The 13,562-nt window shown below is 46.9% G+C and overlaps 1 protein-coding gene across 2 annotated transcripts in view; it reads right to left on the reverse strand.

Moving 5' to 3' along the window:
- Window positions 1–13,562, reverse strand: part of Slc39a11 (solute carrier family 39 member 11) — a 246,500-nt gene that overhangs the window by 58,946 nt on the left and 173,992 nt on the right. The window lies entirely within an intron of this gene.

Here is a 13,562-nt window from a genome sequence, read left to right on the forward strand (position 1 = left end):
TGCCAGTAGGTAATAAAGCATGCTGGCTCAGATTCTAACAAAAGCAGGGCTGTACGGTCAGCCATGGCTAAGGCCAAATGCAACATAGAGATGAGAAAAATCAACGTGTGTTTACAGAGAGTCATTTTTATCTTTTAGATATCAAACAATCAAGGAGAGTGTAACATCAGATGCCAAGTTAATTAAAGAACTACAATAAACTAGTCATGGGAGAGAGAGTTGGAGACAGTGTTGAAGTGCCTGGAGAAAGGGAGGCACTGCACAGCTTCCCCTCTCTCCCGAGGGCAGGCAAGCGTTTCTCTGCCACCCACGTGCCTTCCCTGTGGAGAGGGGGGTTCTCTCCCACCCCGCCCCCCCACCTCATCCTGCTTTCCCCTCCTCTCTTGTAGAAGCAAGCAAGCTACTCACTCTTTATTCTGATCGGATGGTACACCTAAAAGGAAGGCTGGCTCCTGCCTGGAGTCCTTCCGAACCCTGGAATGGGAAGGGTGGTCCAGCAAGGCAACACATAGGACCGATCTTCGGGAAGTCTGGGCAGGATGGGCTTCGGCGGTTTCTGAAGAGGTCTTACTTTACTACCCAATGCGCTCCATGATAGTAAGGTGGGTGTCCCACCCCACACCTGGTGCTTCCTCTTTACGCCTCCCCATCTGCTCCATAACCTGCATACCCGGGCTGCTCAGGCCTCCTGGGACTCTCCCAGCTCCAGGCTCCAGCATGAAGGCACACATCGCCACTCATTACTTAAGATTTACTTTCTCTATTACTCCTAGACCTGCTTGGTCTTTAAGCTACTTAGGGTTTAGAAATAGCTCTGCCTTGGGCAGAAGTGTGCTTTACTAATCTCCAAGGCACTATGCAATCCAGTGATCAAGCTGGTAATTGCCACCCATCAGAAAATAAACGTATGGTTTTTATTTTCTGCTTTTTGATCCTGATTCTCACTATAAACAGTTAATCATAACCATGTCAGAGTTCTGGACTGCATCAAAATCTCCTCTTCTAGGTCAATTAGTTCCTCACCTCTGAAAATATTTGGGGAAGACTGTGCCTGTACTGAACGTGTACGGATTCCCTGTTGTTACTCTAACAACTATTTACATTTAAGTTCTATTAGGTATTGTCAGTAACTTGGAGATCACTTAAAACTACAGGAGAAGTAATATGCAAATACGAGGCCATTCAATATAAAGGATTTGAACATCCACAGATTTTGACATCTGCAGAAAGTCCTGGAATTGTAGTCCCTGTGGATGAAGAAAGACTGTGCTGCCTACTAGACACATTGGGGAATGAGAGGCCCTGTAGAGATAGCTGAGGTAAAAAGTAGAGGTCTGTGAGCAGACATACATCCCCAACCCACTGGGCAGAGCCTCCTCTAACAGAAGCCTCCAGGAAACAGTCTTTCCTTCGGGATTGATTCCTGCAAGATGGCCTTAGAAGGACTCTATGCATCACACAGATTAGATCATTACTTGGAGGTAGCTACAAGAAGCCAGCAGGCTACAAGAAAATGGCTAAGTTCAATGACCTTGACACATGGGAATTATCCAGCCCTGATGCCCTGCCTCTCCCTTAAGGAACGTTTTCTGATCAGCTTTGAATGATTAAGCCAACTCCCTTACAAGTCCATTGACCAAAACACTCAGGCAACTCAGGGCTGGAAATTGAGGGTGAGGTGTTTGTAGCTCTTTCTCTTCTGCGGCTGAGAGATTGGTGTGGGTCTGCTTGGCATGTGTGCGTATATCAGAATGACTGTCAGTATCCACACGGAATTGCCCAACCCTGTCTGCTCTAGGACCACCTGAGGCACCACTTTATTTATGAAGCTATTTTTTCCAGGACAATCTTATGGAGTTACCATACGTTCCTGCTCCCTAAATCAACCCAGTCTGGGAAGAATTGGGAAGTCCAGATGGGCAAGACCCTCTGCTTGAGGGAGAAGTGATTACAAACAGCAGGACTGAGATGGAGTTGGCAAGCACCAGATGACAGAGTGGGGGCACCACCCCAGGAGGTCCGTTCAGTGCCTGCCCCGGACAGATGCTCAGATGCTATGGGAACCAGAGATTGTTGCCTCCATTCTTTTTCCTCGCACAGATCCCCACCACGCTCTTGACACTTCCCAAATGCAAACCATCGGGGACCTGTCGAGCAAGCCCTGAGCAAAACTAGCTCAATTGTTGGCAATACAATTGCCACCCAGAGAAGGGAGCTGAGTACTTACTTCCCAGGCGATTTTCAACACTTGTACACATGGCCTAGTTCCATGCCTACAGAAGCATCCCACAGAAGGAAACCACTCCATTTCACATGTGGAAAAAATGGAGCTGAAGTTCCCGTGCCATGCAATATCCTGTCCATGATAAAGGAGGGTCTCTGCCTCTCACCTGGTAACAGGCCATCTGACTTGCCTACTTTCGTTAGGGGCTGGAAAGTGATTAAATGTGGATCTGCTTCAGAAATGGCATTTTCATTATTTGGGATAAGGTCTGAAAAAAAATCACATTCACATTTGATGTTCTGCTCAATATGACTTAAATCAAAACAAGACTAATACGCTTATTGAACTGTGTGCACTTTAATAGGAACACAACTCTGAGGCAAAGGAGGGAATTCTAGTAAGCAACTTTGGGTATCTTTTTAGGCTTCAGGGTAAGAGAATCCTGGTGGAGGAAAGGAGGTGGCTATCTGGAAAAGATCTTTCTCAGAAACATTGTAAATCAGACCAGGACAAAATGTTGCTGGATTGCAATAGTGTCTCCCCCAAAAGTCATGTTTACCTAGAACCTCAGAATGTGACTTGGTTTGGAAATAGTTTTTGAAGATGTAATTAGGATGAGGCCATACTGGCCTAGGCTGAGACTAAAATCCAATACTGGCTTCTTTATAAGAAGGGGAAAAAAGGAAACCAGAGAGAAGGATGTGGGGTGACAAAGGCAGGGCTTGAAGCGAGACATCGACGGCCCTCGGAAATGAGACTGGTCAGGGAAGGGCCGGAGAGGCTTCAGAGGGAGCACAGCCCTAGCCACACCTTGGATTCAGACTCGCAAATTCTAGAACTCTGAGAGCAATGACTTTCTGTTGTTCCCAAACCACTCAGTTGGCAGTCCTTCACTAAGGCATTAGGAACACAAGTGGTACCAGAGGATTCTGAGTCAGGCACAGTGCTTTTGGCACATTGTCCCATTTGCCCTGAGGGACATGGCTTAGAATGAGGACAGAGGATGCAGAGGCAGCAGAACTCAGGAGCCAAGTGGCCGGCCTCAGGCCCAGTCATTAGGCTGACAGGATACAGAAGGCCAGGTCACCCCAATCTTCTCATGGCTACCCATCATACCATGATGGGTATGCATATCCCATAGGAGTGTGGCCTCAGTTACTGAGGCTCACAGAGGGGCTGGGCAGCCTAGCGTGGCTTTTCCTATAGCACAGGGCAAGTCCTTTCCCAATGACATGAAGGTAATTCTCATTTTCTTGCATCCTTTGTTTTACGTAATTTCTGCAGTGATGACTCAGAATCACCTTGGAAGCATTCATTATTGCATGGCCACATGATACAGTGATGGTCTGCGTCATCTTGAAGCAGAAAGGACGCCAGGTCCTTGTGAGAGAGCCGTCCCTGGCAGGTGGCATCCGCACGAGCAACGTGTGGTCATGGATTTCACACCCACCTCCTTTTCATCGGGGCATCTGCTTTCCTGTCTCCAAGTTGTCATGGAGGCCCAAGTTCATCCAGACCTTTCCTCTTTCACATTACATTTGTTTCTTCTTCCCGCAGGTGGGGGAGGCAGATAACTGAATTCCTAAGTACTGAGCAGTACGACTAAGGCATTCTTGTATGGGTCAAGTTCATGTTTCAGGACACTGACCTACCTTCCTTCCCTCCCTCCCTCCCTCCCTCCCTCCCTCCCTCCCTCCCTCCCTCCTTCCCTCCCCTCTCACTGGGGCTTGAGCTCAGGGCTTTGCACTTGCTTGTTTTTTTGCTCAAGGATTGTACTCCACCACTTCAACCACACCTCCACTTTGGTCTTTTGCTGATATTGGAGATAGCAGTCTCAGGGACTTTTCTGATAGGACTGGCTCCGAATTTCAATCCTCACATCTCAGCCTCCCAAAGTGCCTGTCTTTGGCTTCTTTCTTGAAAGGCAGAGCTCTCCTACCCCAACATTCTTGTTACTTAGAGATGTTCACGGCCAAGGAGTGAACCTATCTTTTTATCTTGCCCTTGCTGAAGCTAACAATTACCTATATTCTGGTGCAGGGAATGAACTGGACCTGGCTTTCGGCTTCAGATGTTGGCTTTCTGCCCATCCATTTGTCTTCTCCAAATGGTTGAATGGCCTTTCAAATGCACTTAGTGACCTCCCAAATATGCTGGGGCATGCGACATGTTCAATCAATTGTTTGCTGGCTCTATGACCTCCTAACTTCCCTCCTTGCCCGAGGCTGTCGGGGAGGGGTCACTAACAAGCTCAGCCTGTACTCACCCACTCGACACTGCCAGCGTGCCTTCCCCTTCTCCGGCAGCTCGTGTGGTCCCCCCCCCCCCCCCGCCCCCGGCCATCAGCCAGGCCACCAGGCTCACAGTCAGCACTGTTCTTACAGGAGTTTCTTGGTGGGTCTCTTACAGTCTCTCCTCTCCCAACAGAGCGAGGAGTCCATGAGACCCACACCCTCTTCTGCCCCCCCAAGGAACACATGTCTCTTGTCTTGTAACCCATAGGAAGCTGAAAATACCCTTATGAAACACACAGGAATCCTTTCCCCAACAACCACATAGCGGACCTGCATGGACCATGCCCTGAGCTGTTCACGTGCTTACCGTGTGCCTGGTCTGGACATCCAAGACCTATCACGTGGCCAAGGCAAAGGGCTAAGCCCCATTTGCATTGTTTCAACACAGTTTCTGGGCTCTAGAACACAGGTAAAGATACAAGGAAGGAAGGGAGGGTGTGTAGGTGTATGAAAACTGAGTGGACCAACATTATCCAGAGAAAATGATCTTCAGGCAAATGCTGGGTCAACTGGGATGTTTCTGGAAACACTCCCTAAGGGAGATTAATATAAACACTTAGCTTCCCTTCATGATCAGGGGGTGATTTTAATGGGGCGGGGGGGGGGGGCTCACCACATTGTAACAAAATTCTGCTCTCCTGAGAGCCCCACTGCACTCTGTGACTTCAATTCTGAGGAAAAAGCTGACAGCATGACAGGTGCAATCCTGACCCTGTCGGTACAGAGGACAAGACGCCCTACACGGCGGGGCACCGTGGGGATGCTTGCAAGCACATCTGGACACTCCTCCACTTAGTCCAAGCTCTTATCACCAAACCTATCGGGTATTACCTGTCTCTCCCCTTTCCCAGGCCTCATACATCACCATTGCCAAAGGGAACATTCTATGACTGTTTTACAGGTTCCTGTAGAAAACCCGGGGAAAACAGCAAGTCCTGTCCACTGGCATGCCTATCTTGAGCCTGCTTCTCCCCTCTCCCCTTCTGACTTTTCCTTCCATGCCAGGGAAACATGCTTTAGAGAACCATTTTTCTCCCAGCAACCTCCAGGGCAGAGAGAACTTCTTACTGAAACCTGCCCCTCACTTCCAGCACTTTAGAAATGCTTTGAAATTTCTGCCATCTTGCTCTATTTTTATCCCAAGCTATGTGCTACAGGGACTGGAGCCGCTATTATCAATATTCTCGAGTAAGAGCAGATTCAAAATGTTCTTGGAGAACAGACTTTTAGCACATTTGATCCTGATAACATACTTCACTTCCCATCTACTATCATTAGAAAAAAAATAAAGAACAGTAATTCTATTTATAAAAAGCCCTCTTCATACCAAGTAGTTAGATTGTGTCCCCTTTTTTCCCCACCAAGCTCTAAGTACCTGTTCCCAGGAACAAGAATTTATATGAAAACTGGCTCTTAGCAGAGAGCAGTAAAGTAAGCCTCTTGACCTGAGATCATCCTGAATTAGGATAGACTTTAAATCCACAACTTTATCCCTGTAAGAGGAAAGGAAAGGAAACTGAAATTGCTACAGAGAGGAGAGAATTCTGTGAAGACAGAGGTAGGAGTGATATGATTGGAAGCCAAGAACACCAAATACTGCCAACATTCACCAAAGCTAGGGAACACATTCTCTCTCAGAGCCTCCAAGAACCAGCTCTGTTAATAACTTCACTTTGGACCTTCCCCCCTCCAGAGTCAAGAGGCAAAGTATTTCAGAATATACTGTCCAGAATGTGGTGCTTGTTATAGCAGCCACAGGAAAGATACACTTGGCCAAGATCCCCAAACGCACAGTCCAGGAGAAGCCTGAAGCTACTACCCTGCCAAGAGAAATGGAAAGAGAAGATAAAAGGGCCAACGCCAGTTCACCAAGTATCTAAATCACCAGTGGAATTTTTACTTACTCATTTACAGCCCCTCACTGCTATGGTTTAGCTATGAAGTAACTTGTAAGAAGGTTCACAGAGTGAAGGGCTTGGTCCCCAGCTGCTGGTGCTAGTTGAAAAGTACCCTTCCCCAGGAAGGTCCAATCCTTTAGCTCAGCTGGGTTAGGTGCCAGTATTCCTCTGTGCTAGGCCACAGAAATGAGATGTGGACTTTAGTTAACAGGTTTTCCTGAGCCACCTGGTTCCCCTTCCCAGTGGACACTCTGCGGCTGGACGTGAGAGTACGTACACAGGTTAGCCAGGGGGATAAGAAGGAAAGAATGCTGACCACAGTGTGGTCTGCCACCTGCAGGGACTGGTGGGTTTTATCAGAGGGTGTGGCCTCTGCCAGAAGGTAAGAAGTTCCTGTGGCCAGTGCTGCAGTCTGAATATGAACTTTCCCTCCATATGCTGAAATCCAAAGACCCAAGTAAAGACATTAAGGTGTTAGGTCACGTGGGTGCAGCTCTCATGAGGGAGCAGTGCTCTTATTTTAAAAGCCCAAGGCGGCCTCTTCCCTTCCTACCATTCGAGGACAGTGAAAGAACACAGGCCCTCACCATACACTGATCCAGCTGCTGCCTTGATCTTGGCCTTGCCCAACCTCCAGAATCCTGAGAAATAAGTCTCTGTGTCCATAAGCTGTTTAGAACACAATGTCTTGTTCTAGCAACCTAACAGACTAAGACAGCCAGGCTGCTGAGTTAGGCTGTCCCCTCATATCACGTGCCAGGACCTCGCTATGAGCAGATCAAATTCAAAAGCTAGATGTCTCCCTTGGAGGAGCAACAGAGAGCTGAAAATGGGCCTATCCAGACCTCAAACACTTGGTGCATCCAAGTTGGAAATGGGTCATTTTTCATTACCCCTTCTCTTCTGCTCCTCAGACCAAGTGACTGCCAAGTTCGGCCCAGTTCTGCTGACTCTACCCCAGGCAGGTATCTCTAATACCACTACTCTGTGGGAGACTGAACTCCTACTGCACATCCACTCACTCCTTGCCTAGGGACAGGGTTCTTGTTGGACAAGGACTGTAAAGGTAGACTTTATTTCCCGCCTTTATAAACTTACAAGACATACATGCACTTCTATCATAGACACACCACAGTTTCACACACCCTAGGCAACACACGTCCCCAATTTACCTTTGCTTGGATGGCCACAATACCCTCCTAAATAGCCTTTATACCGCTAATCTGTGCCTTTGAAATGTATTCCTCATCTGTGCTCAAAAGGTGTAACGCTGTCTAGAGATACCGGTCCATTCCTCTGTCAGATGAAGAATTAAGAGTAGGGAAGTACAGTAAATTATCGAGCTTATTGAAAAGTAGAAAGGGGAGCCAGAGCTGGGGATCTATTCTGATTTGCCTGGAGGGCAACTGTTTTTGTATAGGGGCTCCTCCCATATCTCCTCCAGTGGGCTTTGCACTGGTTGATTGATGGCATATGTATGCACCATTGGCTTTTTCCATTGGTTTTTCCATTTCAAGGGGCAGTGGGGAGGGTTCCCTGCTTGAGATGGGTTGGGGCATGGAAAAACAATGATCACACCTGATCATGTACAAGGCATTACCTCATTATGGATATAGGATTTGGAGCAGAAACCCAGGGCATTGTGGGAAGAAATACTCGAGTGGGCCTGCTGTTGTCTGACAGGTATTTTGTTCACAGTTTTTCTATCTCTATGTACCTAACAGTTCCCTTTTCTTTCCTCTGAGTGTTTTCCAATTAGATTGGTCACAGCTCATTCTTAGGCTGCTAATATTCATCTTCTTCACTTCCCCTCTCCATTTATTAATCACTGTGGGCACAGTATCAGAAACCTATAGGAGCTTGAAAATACCCACAGAGGGCAGTGAGCCAGGGTGGAGGCCTTGTGGTGCTGTCTTACGGCTGGGAAACAAGCAGGCCTGGGAGCCAGAATATGACAGAAACATCACCCTATGGGGTCAGTAAGCCTATGGTCAATAAGGACTCCAGGCATGCCAAAATGGCCAGTGCAAAGTTCTTTTCTTGATTTACACTGTAACTATGGATGCCTTCAATCCCGGCTCTTCCAGAGAATTAACCAGTGGCCTGTGCCAACAAAATTTTACATTTATCTTCCTGTCTTACTGTAAATAATCCTATTTCAAAGGCAAATGTGCTATCTGCACTCCTACACGTGTCTTATTTTATACATCACAGCATGCCTTTCCATCAAGATAGAAAAGTTGTCCTAGATACCAAAATAAGCCTCCTTACCACACCCTGAAATGTTTAGCTGGCTATGAGAGTGAATTCTAAGATGAATGCTGAGGTATTTTTCAGGGCCAGAAGACACTTGGGATATTCCTCGATGACCAGGGTGTGCACATGGAAACTTCTAGAGCTATCTGGGTAGGAGGTGGATGGACACCCACCTGGGAGGCGGGATGAGGGCATGGAGATGCTAGGATGAACCCATCCTGGAGGTAGCCTCTAAGCAGAGAGGTTCCCCTAGGTTTAAGATTCAGCACAGCAGACTTAGTATCCACTTACAGGGACAAATGCATCTCAAGAGGTTCTGAAGTAGTATTCTGATGGCAGATTATCTATCACCTTGGTTGTAATAAACCCAGAAACTTCAAAACAATTCTCCTCTTATAACCTAAAATCTTGTGGTTCTACAAGTGCTTCCCTTTTTTCATAGACTACTTCCTAGCTATTCAGATGATTAAATTAAATGCTTAGCCCAGACTGTAGAATCTTGGCAGAAAAGATTAAGATAGCAAAAAAAAAAAAAAAAAAATCAAGTATGCAGTGAGTTCAACTTTGTCCAGCCAAGCCCACCGGCAATACCTACATTACAATACCCAAACCACCATGCCCTCTGTCCCTACTTGTGTATTTGACTGCTCTCCTAGGATGCCATACCCTCAAACCCCCCAGTTTCGCCTCATCCGCCCCTAGTTGTCTCTCTGGATCACGCCAGTACTCTACGCTCTCATGGCACCATCTCCTTCTCCACTAGAGATGGATTCATCAGATTTCAAGACTCACATGTATTTGTCCAATTCCTTAATATCCTTCCAGGGACTGCATTTCAAATCCCTGTGAGGCCGGGGATGGCATTTCTTATTCACTACGCTCCCAACACTTCAAGCACGTTTGGTGTAAGCAGCCCATAATTTATTAATCATTGGTTCCCAGCAGTTGAGCAAGTCAAGTAGCCTCTAATTGCACTTCTGTGTCCAGAAGCCATCCTTTCCCCCTGTCTAAACTCGCATGCCAGGCTATTTGTGCCCGTCTTCCTGGGACCCCCCCGAGCCCATTTGCTCTGTGTCCATCTTGGGTCAACTCTCCCACTAGTTATCTTTCATTGCCTTTCCTGGGCAAGCACATCCACAAAAATCGTTTTTGCACGGCGTTACGAGATTTCTCTAGGGCAGGAGATGTAGCTCAGCGGCACAGTGCATGCATTTAGCATGTGTAACAATAAAATCGTCTCCTATAATGATCTCTTCCGCCTGAGGATCACTCTACAACAGCATGTGGGGGATTCCTGAAGATCACTCAGCGTCTGCCTGTTCTCTTGGATACTGAGAAGCCAAGGCAGGTAGCTGATGTTACATGCCAGACGGCAGGCTCCAGGTTTAGACTGACTTTCAATAATTATTCAAGTCTTTAAAAAAAAACTATTATTTCCTTCTTCTTCTTCTTCTTCTTCTTCTTCTTCTTCTTCTTCTTCTTCTTCTTCTTCTTCTTCTTCTTCTTCTTCTTTTTTTTTTTTTTTTTTTTTTGCCAGTCCTGGGGCTTGGACTCAGGGCCTGAGCACTGTCCCTGGCTTCTTTTTTGCTCAAGGCTAGCACTCTACCACTTGAGCCACAGCGCCACTTCTGGCCATTTTCTGTATATGTGTGCTAGGGAATTGAACCTAGGGCTTCATGTATACGAGGCAAGCACTCTTGCCAATAGGCCATATTCCCAGCCCCTATTATTTCCTTCTTAAAACCTACCTTTTGGTTAGGCATGCTCATAAATCTATTTCCAGGAAAAAGACTGTAAGAAGAACCCACATATACTTATTTTTTTTTTCCAGTCATGGGGCTTGAACTCTGGGCGTGGGCACTGTCCCTGAGCCCTTTAGCTCAAGGCTAGCACTCTACCACTTGAGCCACAGCGCCACTTCCCTCACATACACTTTTGAGAAACAGGAGGGAAGTTTTGCCCCATCAAACACTAGCCTCACCCTAAAAACTGGGGATGACAGGAGTCTGGGGAATGTACTGAGGGCCTGGTACCCGCCCTCGCTAAGCAGAGTTCCTAGACAACACCAGAGGCCCAGATCCCCATCCACATGCCAGAACAGGATGCTGTCTATTCAGACGAGTCCACATGAGAGTAGGAGGCATGGATGGGGTGGTAGCAGACAACCACCACAAACCATATAACCAAACTGTGACCACCGGTGACAGGGTGACACAGCTGTTCCACCCTCTTGCAGGTTCTCTTGTCTGCACGAATGCTACTGCTCTCATTTGATTGAGCAGTAAGTAACTTAGATGTCATCATTCCATGTTCCTCCCAATCACCAGTGCAGAGATGGCCCTGGAGGTTCAGTGATAGCTCACTCCACTCCATGCCCAACATCTTGATGCACTAAGACTCGGTACCACAGAGGAAAAACAATGAGGATTTGGTCTCCTCCTCAAAAACTGACGGAGTCAGGCACTAGTGGCTCAGGCCTTTTGTCCTAGCTACTTAGGAGGCTGAGATCTGAGGACCGCAGTTCAAAGCCGGCCCGGGGAAGAAAAGTCACGGTGAGACACTTATCTCCAATGAACCACCAGAAAACTGGAACTGTATCTCAAAAGAGGTCAGGGACAGCACCCAGGTCCCGAGTTCAAGCCCTACAACTGACAAAAATTAAATTAAAAAAAAAAAGTCAGATGTGCACTAGTGGCTCACTCCTGTAATTGTAGCTATTCAAGAGGCTGAGATCTAAGGCTGGAGGTTTGAAGCCAGCCTGGGCAGAAAAGCTTGTGAAACGAACCACCAAAAAGCCAGAAGTAGATAGAGCTCAAGTGATAGAGCACCAGCCTTGAGTGAAAAGGCCACATGAGAACATGAAGCGGAGTGCAAGCCTCAGTAAGCAGCAAAACTTAAGTCAAAGAAGAACCTGTTGGGGCAGAGATGTGAGGTGAAAGGATGGTTTTAGGATCGGATATGAGAGCAAGTCAGCTGTCATCAGGGCGAAAACCACCCTGGGAGATAAGATAATTGCCAGAGTTTGGGTTCTACCCTTCAGTTCACTTCAACAAACACATCCGTCACCCACTGAGCACTGGAGACTGGATATTGGAGAAATAAAAGAAGCAATGTGATTAAAGGCTGTGCTGTCTCCGAAGCATGTGAATTAGTTATGAGAAAGAACCTTTTCATTAGGAGGGAGGCCAGGATCTCCACTCCCTGGGGGCCCAGAGGTCAAGCGTCATTGGACAGAGGAGAAAGACTGGTTAGCATGCATGGGTCTCCTGCTGTGCTGAATAAATAACTTGTGAACATGACCAGATTTCACCTTGTGCGTCTGGTCTGGCAAACCTGGGGATGTTTGTGCAGGGTAATTCACGTTAATTTGATTTTTCTAACACTGCTTGGAGTTCAAAAGATTGAGCTCAGGGAAATCAAGTCTACCAGCACTCAATGAAAGATTAAGTCCATTCACCACTCAGGATTCAAAGACATAAAATAGATGCAGTATCCACAAAAGTGGTATAGTGGGGAATATATGAGTGTGTGTGTGTGTGTGTGTGTGTGTGTGTGTGCATGTGTGTGTGAGAGAGAGAGAGGGAGGGAGGGAGGGAGGGAGAGAGAGAAGATGGAGAGACAGAAGAGAGAGGAGAAAAGGGAGAGGAGGAAGAGAAAAAAGAGGGAGAGAGAAAAGAAAGAGGAGAGAAAAAGAGAGACAGAGAAGGAGGAGGAGGGGGAAGAAAGAAAGATGGAGAGACAGCTAAAATGAGAAGAGAGAGATGAGAGATGGAAACAGAAGAGAAAGAGGAGAGAGACAGACAGACATAGATAGACCAACAGATAGAGGCAACAGGATGGAAGTCACAAAATCCCTTTTGGACTACACTTACATATCATCATCTGCTTTTTCAAACTGGTTAGCATTCCAGTAAATCTATTGTACCCAAGGGAAGAAGAATCAGACTCTACCTCTTGAAAGAAAGAACATGAGAGGATCATGAATGTACTTTTCGCTTCATATATCCTCCCCATAAATGAGGTCAGGATTCCCTGTTAGATGGCCATTGGCCCAGCATGCAGGTTTCTGTAGCTTATAGCCTGTGACGGCAGCAATGAACTCATGAGCGGTGTAAGTTGTGTGGTATTTTCTTTCTTTTTTTTTTTTTTTTTTGGCCAGTCCTGGGCCTTGGACTCAGGGCCTGAGCACTGTCCCTGGCTTCTTTTTGCTCAAGGCTAGCACTCTGCCACTTGAGCCACAGCGCCGCTTCTGGCCGTTTTCTGTATATGTGGTGCTGGGGAATCGAACCCAGGGCCTCATGTATACGAGGCAGGCACTCTTGCCACTAGGCTATATCCCCAGCCCCGGTATTTTCTTTCTAAACCATAAGTGAACGAGCGAGTGGATGGAAGAATGAACAAGCAGCAAATGGAAGAGGAAAGATAACAGATAAAGAGGATGGCTACGAGAAAGAAGCCAAGCCTGGAGTGGTGGCACAAGCCTGTAACCCCAGCTACTCAGGAGACAGGGGCAGGAGGTCAGCCTGGGGAAAATTAGCATGAGAATGGAGGGATGAGAGAGAATGCTGGAAGAGGAACCTCTCTGTGCAACTACTGAAAGACAATAGAAAATATAATTGGGAAGTTAGCATGAGACACATCTGAAAATAAGCAGAAAGGAAGAGGACTAGGTGCCACTCTTCATGGTAGAGTGCTTCCGTAACAAGCACAAGACTCAGCTCAATCCCTGGTATAGATTTTTTTTTCAAAAGAAAAAAGAGGCTAAGACGGATTGTTTTTATCCTGAGTCACATGAGCATAATGAAATGCAAACTCCACTTGGAGCAGTGTGCCAATCAGCATTCATTTTCTTTTGACTGTGCTCCTACTCTGCCTTCTAGAGCTGAAGCT

This window comes from Perognathus longimembris, chromosome 17 (genome assembly GCF_023159225.1).
Source record: "Perognathus longimembris pacificus isolate PPM17 chromosome 17, ASM2315922v1, whole genome shotgun sequence".
Lineage (NCBI taxonomy): Eukaryota > Metazoa > Chordata > Mammalia > Rodentia > Heteromyidae > Perognathus > Perognathus longimembris.